Source organism: Rhinatrema bivittatum, chromosome 3 (genome assembly GCF_901001135.1).
Source record: "Rhinatrema bivittatum chromosome 3, aRhiBiv1.1, whole genome shotgun sequence".
Taxonomy (NCBI): Eukaryota; Metazoa; Chordata; class Amphibia; order Gymnophiona; family Rhinatrematidae; genus Rhinatrema; species Rhinatrema bivittatum.
The window spans coordinates 112,335,024-112,348,914 of NC_042617.1; positions in this window are offsets into that span (position 1 = coordinate 112,335,024).

Sequence of the window (13,891 nt, forward strand, 5' to 3'; positions counted from 1 at the left end):
GTAAATCCATGGCTGTAGTTCTAAACTTTCAAACGGGAAACGTTGAGAAAATGAGAAAAAGTTAAAAATAAAAGTTACAGCTACAAAGATTAAGACTATGCAACAGGTGTGGATGGTGTTAAAAAAAAAAAAAAAAAAAAATCCTAGAAGCACAGTCCATATGTATTTATGTATTCCTCGCATTAAGAAAGGTGGAAGAATGGTCAAATGATTGCCAGCATGGCTAAAACGTGAGGTGAAAGGCTATTTTAGCCAAAAAAAAGTCCTTTAAAAATTGGAAGAAGGTGGCATCTGATGAAAATAAGAAAAAGCATAAGCATTGTCAAGTTTATTGTAAAACATTGATAAGACAGGCTAAGAGAGAATTTGAAATGAAGTTGGCCATAGAGGCAAAAACTCTAATAAAACATTTTTTTATTAATCATTTTTCTCGAATAATTACAAAGTACAAACTTTGCACAGAAAAACAGAAACAGCGTACTCAAGAAATTAATTCCATTACAATTGAAATAAACACATTATTTACCTAGACCACAATACGCTGGGAGTGGAAGCAGAAGAACAGTTTAATATATATAGGAGCTATTTGAAGAAATATTTTTAAACCAAACAATCAAGATGGCTAATTCCAACCTAATTCTTCATGCCTGAGTTATAGGGCTTACTTGAGGAAAGGAGGGAGAGAGCATTCTTTTCCGAGAATCTATAAACATTTTTAATTGTTAAGGAAAAAAATAAGCATACACCTCATTATTCAATTTCAAAATGCATTTACAGGGAAACTTCAATTGGAATATTGCCCCCAATATTTGGGCCTCTTGTCGTAAAGACAGGAATCATTTCCTGCTCTCCTGTGTGGTTTTGGCTAGGTCAGGAAATATTTGTATAAATTGCCCATGGAAATTTACTTTTGGATTCTGAAAATGCATACGCATTATAAAACTAAGGTCTGTTTCATAAAGAAATGAAACTAATAGGGTAGCTGTTTCCACAATTTCTATTGTGGAAGATTATAGAAACTGTGTAAGATTTTGTAAATCCAATTGGTAACTTTGAGCTTCTCTACCTCTCACCTTTTGAAAAGGAAGAAAATAGACCCTATTAAATAACTGTAATTTATCCAATGGGACCTTCAAGACCTCTATTAAGTATCTCCTTAATGTCACCCTGGGCTGTTCCCCTATAATTTTAGGAAAATTTAAAAGTCTGAGATTGAGACGTTTCAGACTATTTTCCATAAATTCAATTTTTCTATTTAATGCTAATTGTTCTTGAATTATTGTACATTGTACCTCTAGCCCTTTTTTTTTTGCCTCATCTTCAAGCCCTTGAATACTTTTTTGCTGATCATCTACTTTAATATTAGAATCTTGAATATGGATATCCACTTTTTGTGCACATTCAGAAATTTGCTGGGAACATTTTTTTACTTCCGTTCCTGGTTGTACCATAAGCTCCCATAAGGGGAGTCTAAGGTCACTACAGGTGGTTTTAGTTAATTGTAAAACATTGATAAGACAGGCTAAGAGAAAATTTGAAGTTGGCCATAGAGGCAAAAACTCTAAAACTCTCAGTTCCATTCTGCTGTACTCTGGGTGAGCAGTGCCCTTTTATCTCTTTTTCTCTCTCGCTCTGATTTTCCTTCTATTCCGCAAGTTATCATAAGGCCCCACTGAGATCCTTACCAATGTAACAGGTCCTTGCACACCAGACATACAGGCCGATACAGTACAGTGCGCTCCGACGGAGCGCACTGTTAACATGCTCTTGGACGCATGTTTTCCCTTACCCCTTATTCAGTAAGGAAAACGGAAAACGCGCGTCCAACCCGCGGCACCTAATAGCGCCCTCAACATGCAAATGCATGTTGATGGCTCTATTAGGTATTCCCCGCGATACAGAAAGTAAAATGTGCAACCAAGCTGCACATTTTACTTTAAGAAATTAGCGCCTACCCAAAAGGTAGGCGCTAGTTTCTGCCGGCACCGGGAAAGTGCACAGAAAAGCAGTAAAAACTGCTTTTCTGTGCACCCTCCGACTTAATATCATAGCGATATTAAGTCGGAGGTCCCGAAGGGTAAAAAAAAAGTTAAAAAAAAAAAATTTTAAAATGGGCCGGTGGCTGTCGGGCTGAAAACCGGACGCTCAATTTTGCCAGTTTCCGAGCCCGTGGCTGTCAGCGGGCTCGAGAACCGACGCCGGCAAAATTGAGTGTCGGCTGTCAAACCCGCTGACAGCCGCCGTTCTGGGCTAAAAGGAGGCGCTTTGGACGCGCTAGTGTCCCTTGCGCCTCCTTTTGCCTGTTTCTACCGCACCACCTCATTTGCATACTGTATCGCGCGCCCCGGCGAGTGGGCGTTCGTCCGCTCTCCCGCAGACTTTACTGAATCAGCCTGATAGTGAGGTTGGCAGAGTAGGTAGATGGACTGAACAGTTGTCTAAGGTACCCTCTGCAGAAGGCCTCGATAGATATTTCCAGCAATTTAATATAGTGATCCCTAGAGTTTTCCAGAATCAGAAAAAGCAGAGAGAGCTGTAAGAAGAGGAAGCTGTTCCTTTCCTTGCCCCTGCAAAGATCTTTTACAGGAAGAATTTTTCTGGGCCTGTGGCATTTCCCTAAAAGAACAGACTATCAACTCAAAGGAAAGGGTCAAGGTTTTGTTCCATTCATTTCAATTTTTGATCTCCAAACACATTCTTACACCTTTCCACCTTGTTGTTTTGGAGTCAATAGTTTTCTATTTGTATTTTTAGTTAAGGAGACAGGTATGAAGATAGCCTTTAGCTTTAGGGCTTTTTGTCCCTTGTAGGGAATAGCCCTTTGTCTAAATTTTGCCTAAGAGAATTTTTGGTGCTGCTGGAAGTTTGTAATTCCCCTGCAGCCCAGGCATGCCAATTTGGTATCTCAACAGAGATCAGAAGAGAGAGTTGCCATCTGAATCAACAAGGTGCAGACCAGTGTCTAGGCTCTGCTATCAGGATTTTGCAGCAACAAGGGACATAGTGGTAACTCAAATACACAGGATCTCTTTTCTCAGCACATACAGAGTCATGCATACTTCTGTTTCATAACTACAACATAAGCCCCAGCGTGTGGGAATTAAGGGGTAGTATTCAAGGCATGGTCAGCATACATGGGAATTCTATGGATTTAGTCTGGAGACTCCAGAATTCTGAAGGAACTGCCAGATCTCTGGGCCAACATCAAATAACTCCAGGTGGTGGTACTCCTTCCTGCAGACATGACTCCAGAAGAAAAAGATGCTGAAGCCAAGCAGGCAGGAAGGATGAGGAGCATCTATCCTTGGGGAAGAGCTGCCATGGATTCCATTTCATGGCCGCCCAAGAAGATCAGGGTCACTTCGGAGCCATCCCATGGCAGCCCAAGAAGAGGAGGCCCATAGGTGAGGAGGAGGCACAGGCCCTGATAGCATGTGTAAAAGAGAATATGCATGGTTGTGAGAATGAAAGCCTGTGCAAGAAAGAGACAGCATGTGAGAGTGAGAGCCTGTATATGTGAGAGAAACAGCATATATGAGAGCCTGTGTATGTGTGAGAGAGACAGCATATGAGAATGAGAGCCATGTGTGTGTGTGAGAGAGAGATCCTATATGTGTATGTGGAGGGAGCATATGAGAATGAGAGTCGTATGTGTGAGAGAGACAGTGAGAGCTTGTGTATGTCTGTGTTTGTAAAAGGAAGGGAAGACATGAGCTCCTACACCCTGTATGAATTTGTAAGAGAACATAAGACCATGCCATACTGGCTCAGACCAAGGGTCCATCAAGCCCAGCATCCTGTTTCCAACAGTGGCCAATCCAGGCCATAAGAACCTGGCAAATACCCCAAAACTAAGTCTATTTATTTCATGTTACAGTTGCTAGTAATAGCAGTGGCTATTTTCTAAGTTAACTTAATAGTAGGTAATGGACTTCTCCTCCAAGAACTTATCCAGTCCTTTTTTAAACACAGCTATACTAACTTAACTAACCATGCCCTCTGGCAACAAATTCCAGAGTTTAATTGTGCATTGAGTGAAGAAGCACTTTCTCCGATTAGTTTTAAATGTGCCACATCCTAACTTCATGGAGTGCCCCCTAGTCTTTCTGTTATCTGAAAGACTAAATAACCAATTCACATCTACCTGTTCTAGACCTCTCATGATTTTAAACATCTCTATCATATCCCCCCTCAACCGTCTCTTCTCCAAGCTAAAAAGTCCTAACCTCTTTAGTCTTTCCTCATAGGGGAGCTGTTCCATTCCCCTTATCATTTTGGTCGCCCTTCTCTGTACCTTCATTGCAATCATATCTTTTTTGAGATGCGGTGACCAGAATTGTACACAGTATTCAAGGTGCGGTCTCACCATGAAGCGATACCGAGGCATTATGACATTTTCTGTTTTATTCTCCATTCCCTTCCTAATAATTCCCAACATTCTGTTTGCTTTTTTAACTGCCACAGCACACTGAACTGACGATTTCAATGTGTTATCCACTATGATGCCTAGATCTCTTTCTTGGGTGGTAGCACCTAATATGGAACCTAACATTGTGTAACTATAGCATGGGTTATTTTTCCCTATATGCATCACCTTGCACTTATCCACATTAAATTTCGTCTGCCAGTTCGATGCCCAATTTTCCAGTCTCACAAGGTCTTCCTGCAATTTATCACAATCTGCTTGTGATTTAACTATTCTGAACAATTTTGTATCATCTGCAAATTTGATTACCTCACTCGTTGTTGTGTCCGTCGGTTCCCGAAGCCCTTTCTCTGCCCTCCTTACCTCTTTGGCGCCTCTTCACCCGCGGGAAGATTGGCTGTCGCAGCGTCCTGCTGAAGTCCTCCAGCGTCCTCAGACCGGCTAGATGCTGCAACCCGCCATGTTTCCTGGAGGCCTAGGGGCGCGCACGCGGCCCCGCTTGAAGTACCGACGATGGCGCGAACCTCTGGGGCATACCCCTGAGATGACGTCACCTGCGACGGATATATAAGGTTTTAGAATTTGCTAACAGGGTTACTCTACCTAAGCTACTCTCCTCCTCGGACTTACCAGGGGTACCCGCTCCTGGGGGGCCTTGCTCTCTCCTTTGTTTTTAGGTGACAGTCTGGAACAGGTACTCGCTCCTCGAGGGCCCTCGTTCCCTGACTTGCTCCGTATTCTCTTCTGCCTGGAAGTCATCACTGCCAACTACATCAGTGAGTTACCATTGCTCACTCAGCGCTTTCCCTGGAACCAGGTACTCGCTCCTCGAGGGCCTATACATTCCAGCTCCTGGGCTTCTATGAGACATTGTGGGGTAGATTTTAAAAGGGTTATGCGCGTAAGTCCCGGGGCTTTACTAGGGGGCGTGTTGGGGGGGTGTCGGGGGCGGCATGACATTCGGGGCGTTCCGGCGAGCGTGTCGGGGGTGTGGTGCTGACTCGGGGGCATTTCGGGGCCATGGTCGAGGCCTCCAAAATCGCGGCCGGGGAATCATGCGGCGGCGGCCGATCGGCGCGCGCAAATTACGCCTGCCTGGAGCAGGCGTAACTTTCATGATAAAGGTAGGGGGGGGAAGGTGGGGGGAGGCCGAAGGAAAGTTCCCTTTGAGGCCGCTCAGATTTCGGAGTGGTCTCAGAGGGAACAGGCAGCGCGCGCAGGGCTCGGCGCGCGCAAGGTGCACAAATGTGCACCCCTTGCGCGTGCTGACCCCAGATTATATAAGATATGCGCGGCTATCTTGTGCTTGGGCGTACATTTATAAAATTTACCCCTGTGTGAGTGTTACCATCAGGTTTGGTACATGAACTCTGCATATCCTGCTTACTCACTACATTTCAGTTTCTCTACATCTCAGCCTCCAGGGATCGCTGTTCCAGTATCTGAGGGACTCCAGCCCAGCCGGGCATTCCAGCTCACTACCACCTCTGGTGGTTCAGTATACTGTCTAATAAAAGAACTAATGTGTGTCTGTCTCCTAACTCTGAGCCTGACCAGTGGTCCCTCTCGGGATCTTCCCCCGGGAGCATGGTCCAAGGATCCACCCACAACTCTCCTAAATAACAACAGATTGCTAACTCCTAACACTCCTCTTATTCCTTTCCAGATCATTTATAAATATATTGAAAAGTAAGGGTCCCAATACAGATCCCTGAGGCACTCCACTGCCCACTCCCTTCCACTGAGAAAATTGTCCATTTAATCCTACTCTCTGTTTCCTGTCTTTTAGGCAGTTTGTAATCCACGAAAGGACATCGCCACCTATACCATGACATTTTACTTTTCCTAGAAGCCTCTCATGAGAAACCTTATCAAACGCCTTCTGAAAATCCAAGTACACTACATCTACGGGTTCACCTTTATCCACATGTTTATTAACTCCTTCAAAAAAAGTGAAGCAGATTTGTGAGACAAGATTTGCTTTGGGTAAAGCCAATCTGACTTTGTTCCATTAAACCATGTCTTTCTATATGTTCTGTGATTTTGATGCTTAGAACACTTTCCACTATTTTTCCTGGCACTGAAGTCAGGCTAACCGGTCTGTAGTTTCCCGGATCACCCCTGGAGCCCTTTTTAAATATTGGGGTTACATTAGCTATCCTCCAGTCTTCAGGTACAATGGATGATTTTCATGGTAGGTTACACATTTTTACTAATAGGTCTGAAACTTCATTTTTGAGTTCCTTCAGAACCCTGGAGTGTATACCATCCAGTCCAGGTGATTTACTACTCTTCAGTTTATCAATCAGGCCTACCACATCTTCTAGGTTCACCGTGATTTGGTTCAGTCCATCTGAATCATTACCCATGAAAACCTTCACCGGAACGGGTATCTCCCCAACATACTCTTTAGTAAACACCGAAGCAAAGAAATCATTTAAGCTCTCCGCAATGGCATTATCTTCTCTAAGTGCCCCTCGATCATCTAACGGTCCAACTGACTCCCTCACAGGCTTTCTGCTTTGGATATATTTTAAAAAGTTTTTACTGTGACTTTTTGCCTCTACGGCCAACTTCTTTTCAAATTCTCTCTCTTAGCCTGTCTTATCAATGTCTTACATTTAACTTGCCAACACTTATGCATTATCCTATTTTCTTCTGTTGGATCCTTCTTCCAATTTTTGAGTGAAGATCTTTTGGCTAAAATAGCTTCTTTCACCTCCCCTATTAACCATGCTAGTAATCGTTTTGCCTTCTTTCCGCCTTTTTTAATGTGTGGAATACATCTGGACTGTGCTTCTAGGATGGTATTTTTTAACAATGACCACGTTAGCTTCCCTAATTTCTCTTAGCATTTCACTATCAGTCTCACCAGCTTGACCAGGTGGAAGGTAGTATACTCTTATCACTATAGTCTTCCCCGACCCACAAGGGATTTCTACCCATAAAGATTCAATTGTGCATTTAGTCTCATGCAGGATGTTTATCCTGTTGGACTCTATGCCATCCCGGACATAAAGCGCCACACCACCTCCCGGGTGCTCCTCTCTGTCATTGCAATATAATTTGTACCCTGGTATAGCATTGTCCCATTGGTTGTCGTCCTTCCACCATGTCTCTGAGATGCCAATTAAGTCTATGTCATCATTCACTGCTATACATTCTAATTCTCCCATCTTACTTCTTAGACTTCTGGCATTAGCATACAAACATTTCAAAGTTTGTTTTTTGTTTGTATTTTCATTCTGCTTTTTCATTGATAGGGATAAGTTAGAATTTTTTAACTTAGCTGAGTTTTAGTTTCAGGCACTTGGACTACTTTTCTTATAATTGGAACCTCACTGTCAGGATGCCCTATTTCTAATGCATCATTAGTATCCTTTCAAGATACCTCTCTCCAAACCATGCGCTGCTGAGCGACTGTCGGCTTTCCCCTTTGTTCTAGTTTAAAAGCTGCTCCATCTCCTTTTTAAAAGTTAGCGCCAGCAGTCTGGTTCAGCCCTGGTTAAGGTGGAGCCCATCCCTTCAGAAGAGACTCCCCCTTCCCCAAAAGGTTCCCCAGTTCCTAAAAAAACTGAATCCCTCTTCTTTGCACCATCGTCTCATCCACGCATTGAGATTCCGGAGCTCTGCCTGCCTCTGGTGACCTGCGCATGGAACAGGGAGCATTTCAGAGAATGCTACCCTGGAGGTTCTGGATTTAAGTTTTCTACCTAAGAGTCTAAATTTGGCTTCCAGAACCTCCCTCCCACATTTTCCTATGTTGTTGGTGCCCACATGTACCACGACAGCCGGCTCCTCCCCAGCACTGTCTAAAATCCTATCTAGGTGACGCGTGAGGTCCGCCACCTTCGCACCAGGTAGGCATGTTACCAGGCGATCCTCACGCCCACCAGCCACCCAGCTGTCTACATTCCTAATAATCGAATCACCAACTCTGACGGCCAACCTAACCCTTCCCTCCTGGGCAGTAGGCCTTGGGGAGGTATCCTCTGTGCGAAAGGACAATGTGGAGAGCAAGTCCTTGCTACAGGATCCTTTCCTGCTGCATCAGGTTGAAGCTCTCCAATCATGAGACCTTCTTCCTCCAAGGCAGCACCAGGGCTGCCAGTCTGAAGTTGGGAGTTGGCTACTATATCCCTGAAGGTCTCATCTATATACCTCTCTGTCTGCCTCAGCTCCTCCAGGTCTGCCACTCTAGCCTCCAGAGATCGGGCTCGTTCTCTGAGAGCCAGGAGCTCTTTGCATTGCATGCACATGTACAATTTCTCACGGCGGGTAAAAAATCATACATGTGACACTGGATGCAAAAGACTGGGAAGCCCCCCTTTTGCTGCTGGACTGCTGCCTTCATCTCAAATTTGTTCAGTTCCTACTTAAGGTTTAGGTTACTATGGGAGTAGGAATGTGTCTAATTAATGTCCTTTAAATGTATTAGTGAATTCACTATATGTCTGGTGGTGGCCTACACGGGAATGATCAAACTCTCAATAAGTGTTGGGTTGTTTTTTTTAAAGTGGCACCTGCCTATAAATTAAAGGATGAGCAAGGGGTGGGAGGGTTGGGAAATACAAACAGTCTAACTTCAGTTAGTCAGCCAGAGTAGCTCACTGCTCTCTTGATTAACAAATGTTGGTATCTAATCAAACCAAATCACACTACCTCAACACTTTTCCAAGGTGAGTAACTGAACTGAACTTTTCAACCTTTTTACTTAGGTATACACTGCTCCTAGCTTATTTCTAGCTTCTGACTACTTTTTTTTTTTTTTAGTATACAAATACACTAAGTACTGCTTATTAGCTGCCTTACTGACTGACTATTTAAAAATACAAACAGTCTAACTTCTGTTTATTTGCTGCCTTACTGACTATTAAAAGCACAAACACACTAAATAATATTACCAAATAGTTAACTTTGCCCCAATACTTTTAAAAAAGACAATGTCCCAAGCAAAATCTTACTGATTCCTTTCAGCCACCAGCAAGGTGCTCCTCTCCTCTCAGTGCTCCCTTACCGACCGGAAAATCTGCTTCAGGTCCCAGAGTCGACGGTTCCATTAGCCTATAGACAACGAATGTTTATCAAATCGAGTAGAAGTGCCTGGAGATTTTTATGTAGAGTAAAATTGGCGGTGGAGGATTATAGCTCTCCCTACCTAACCTTAAGAGAAAATCCGCACTTTGTTGCCGGCTTGTCAGGCTCAGTGTTTCATAAATGGGAACTGGTTGGGTTAACACATGTGTATCAGATATGGGAAGCCAACCAGGCCACAGTGTGGAGTTTTGGGAGTTGCAAGAGCAGTATGGGCTAGACTCGAAAGAGTTTTACGCTTACCTACAAGCTAGGTATTACATATATTCACTGTGTAAGTCTAATGGGCTGTTCAACACTTTTGAGGTGTTGCAGGATTTTTTCACACCTATGGGTAAGAAAAAGAACTTCTGTTCGGTATTTTCTCGTACACTAAGGGATATGCGTTCTGAGGAGACTCTTATGGACATTAAGGGAAAATAGGAATCTCAGGCAGGGATAATATTGGCTACGACAAATATGCAGATTTTAACGGATTGTGTATCGGTTACAGAAAATATAATTTTGCGAGAGACAGGATATAAAGTTCTATGATGTATGTATATGTCTAGAACGAGGCTGTATGCTGCAAAAATGTGTCCGACAGATTATTCGAAATGTAACAAAGACAGGGGCTCTTTGATGCATAGCTTCTGGTATTGTGAAAAAATAGTAATATTTTGGGAGGTGGTGACGAGAGACTTGGGACATACTTTAAAGACCACAGTGCCAAGGCTGCCGGAGATTTGCTTATTGCGCCTTTTCAGAGGTACGTTGGAGTCTGTGGCGGATCATGATAAGATATTTACAGGAAAGGCACTGTTGATGGCCTTACAAACAGTGCTAGCCGAATGGATCTCAGAGGAACCGCCAAGAGCAGAACAATGGAAACACCGCTTATATAAGCTTCTTCAATTTGACTATATGACAGCCAATACCAAGTCGCCGGAAGCATTAGTCGGATGCCACACTATCTGGGATAAATACTGGGATAACTAGAAAAATAGCTGGTGTGAGATACTGTATTTTTAATGACCGCGTGAGAATATATTTTTGTTAATAGAGGAAAAGATCTCAGCACTGATATTTTTTCTGAATAGATTCATCAGAGTATAAACCAGTTGGTACAATCATAGGTCTTAAAAATCTCTTTTATATTTTTATTGAATTTCTGCCGGTACCACTATGTACCGGCAGAAATTCAATTATTAAAATGTAATCGCCAGTTCAGAATTTGAGAAACTTTACCAACACTAGAGCTTATGAAGACATTTTAAAATTGTAAAGACTCTAGAAATGTCTAACAGAATTTAAAGAAAAAAAGCAAACAAAAAGTAGTTTTTCAATAAAAATATAAAAGAGGTTTTTAAGACCTATGATTGTACCAACTGGTTTGTACTCTGATGATTCTATTCAGAAAAAATACCAGTGCTGAGGTCCTTTCCTCTATTAACAAATATATATTCTCACGCAGTCATTAAAAATACATTATCTCACACCAGCCATTTTTCTAGTTATTGGTTTCATTTTATACTGGTGGTTCCTTAAGTATTTTTTGAGTAAATACTGGGATATACTTACAGCTTCCATGCAAGCATGTGTATCGGACTGTACCATTCCTTGAATGTAGGAAAGATGGTACCACAGAGACTTGATGGTTTAAAGATCCTGGGGGAGGGAGGGGAAGAAAATCAAAGACAAAATACGCAACCTGTGGAGTAGAATCTAAGTCACTAGATCTAAGCCGCTAGATCTAAGTCGCTAGATCTAAGCCTTCCACTTCGCCTACATGAGTCTTCAAGACCAATCAGAAACAGATACTTAGGCACCTTACACGTACCTTCAGCCAAGTCCTCACTCAAGAAACGTGCATTCTCGACTGCCAGCCCCCTTCATTGGAATGCCCTCCCCACGGACATTCGCCTCGAAACCTGTACTCGAACATTCAAAAAGAAACTCAAGACCTGGCTCTTTACAAAAGCCTACACTTAAAGGCTTAGCTCAGAACCACGTCCCAGATCTTGATTCAGTCTCGCTTTTATAATCATATCAAACTACTCCTAATTTTATCCTTGGTCTCACAATTCCAAATCATTAAATATTTGAGCTTGCTACACCAATACCTCTTAAGCCAGATGTAACCTCAGTTTTTGAAGTCTTCACTCCTAAAGAAATAACCACCAGTTCTTATTTACTTAACCCTATTCTGAAGACGTAAACTTTTCATGAAGACTGTAATCTGTAAGCATCTGTATTTATTATAAGAATTTGTATTTACTATTTATTTTATTTGTATTTACTATTTGTATTTACTATTTATTTTATTATTATTATTTAGCTATTAACATTGTTCTGTTACCACTTGGTACTATTTCTCTCCTTTACCTCAACTCTAAGTTCCTACTAAGTTAGCCATGTTATTTATACCCAATCGTTGGATGTAATTGTATATTTATTTAATTGTTCAATCTGTTTGATGTAATTTTCTGATCCTTGTTCTGTGTAAACCGAAGTGGTATGCACTAGTGCATGAACTCCGGTATATAAAAGCCTTTAAATAAATAAATAGAATGGTTTGTTAGATTTTGATGGTGTTTACTGAATGTAAACACACAAATCTATAGGGAATCTTATATCATAGATATGAAAGCTTTAATATATCTCATTAATACAAGTTTACATCATTTTTCAATAACATATTTACAAATATGCATTAGAAAATATATTAATTAATTGCACAAATGCAAACTCACAAATATATATATTAGTACACCATTAATACAAAACATGTGCAACATAGCATATTTTACTGCCCCACCATGTGTCATGATTAACAAAAATTCAATAAAATATAAAAAAAGAAGGGCAGAAAGGTAGAGGAAGAAGAAACAAATAAAAAAAAAAAAGAGAGATCCTATAAAAGGAATTAGGGAAAAGACCAAAAAGAGGAACATGAAAATAAAAAAGGCTGGGACCAGCCAATTAGAAAACTAAGTTCAAACAACATACATGGACGCCTGCATGGCCCTTTTAAATTTTACCCCTGTGGATCCTTAAGGGCTAGACAATGGAAATGAAGAAAAGAGTGCATGGAGGTAACTTGCTGATGCAACGGTTACTACCATTAACCTGTTGCGGCCCCGACTGCCTCCCTCACGACCGGGGTCGGGGCCTCTTACCTTTGTCCCGGGCCGCGCGAAGAAACGCTGAAGTCCCGGCCCGCTAGGCCGCACAGTCGCGGCATCTCCACGTGGGAGACGCCGCCGAGTCCCTCACTGGCTCCGCCCACAGTGCGAATTACGCGCGCGAGAACGGGGCATTTAAAGGTCCAGCACCCGGAAGTGCTGGACAGCCCCCGAGATGACGTCAGACGCCGGCAGAGTATATAGGCCGGCATCCGACTCCAGCACTTCGCCTTGCAATGAGGTTCCTCTTCTGAGACTCGAGTTGCCTTCCTGTTCCAGTTTACTGCTGATTCCTGGTTCCTGACTTTGGTTTGCCTTAGATGTTCCTGCTTGCTGCCTGCCTTGACCTCGGACTTGCTTCGGACCTCTCCTGCTTCAACTGTCCACTCTGCTGCCGACTCCTAGTTCCTGACTCCGGTTTGCTTCTGACTCTCCTGCCTGCTGCCTGCCCTGACCTCGGATCGGATCCGCTCCAGTCATCCTCCGCTTCTACCGCCCACTGTTCGGCTGATTCCTGGTTCCAGACTCTGGCTTGCTCTGACTCCCCTGGTTGCCGCCTGCCTTGACTTCGGACCGGCCCTTGCTTCTTCCGTTCCAGCCTTGTAAGTCCCAGCGGTCCCGATCCCTACGGGCTCCTCCTGGGGGGATTCCAGGTTCCCTGGGTGAAGACATCACCAGGCCTTCTGGCTAGCCGCCTCCGGCCTACCTAAAGGATACCCCCTTTCTCTAGGCCGGCCCAAGGGTCCACCACTCCTCACGGACATAACATAACCAATAAGTCTTCAAACTGTTGATGCAACACCGTCATTGCTCTCTGCTTCAATGGCAAGGGGAAAGGGGAAATTGGATTCAGACAGCAATCAACAAGGGCCCTGAATTTACGGTCTGGGGAAACAAATAAGCATGGGAGTAACTTGCTGAAGCGGCTGTTACCTCCTTTAACCAATAAGCCTGATACTTTTGATGCAACTCCAATATTGCTCTCTGCTTCATGACAAGAGGTAACGGGGAATTGTATTCAGATATCAACCAATGAGGGCCCCAACTTTTACAGTCTGGGAAACTGATAAGTTTGGGGGTAACCTGCACAGCACAACAGATACTACCATAAGTTAGTGCTGGGCAGACTGGATGGACCATTTGGTCCTTTTCTGCCATCATTTCTATATCCCTCTGATCCCAAAGTTCTACATTTTTATTAAGTATA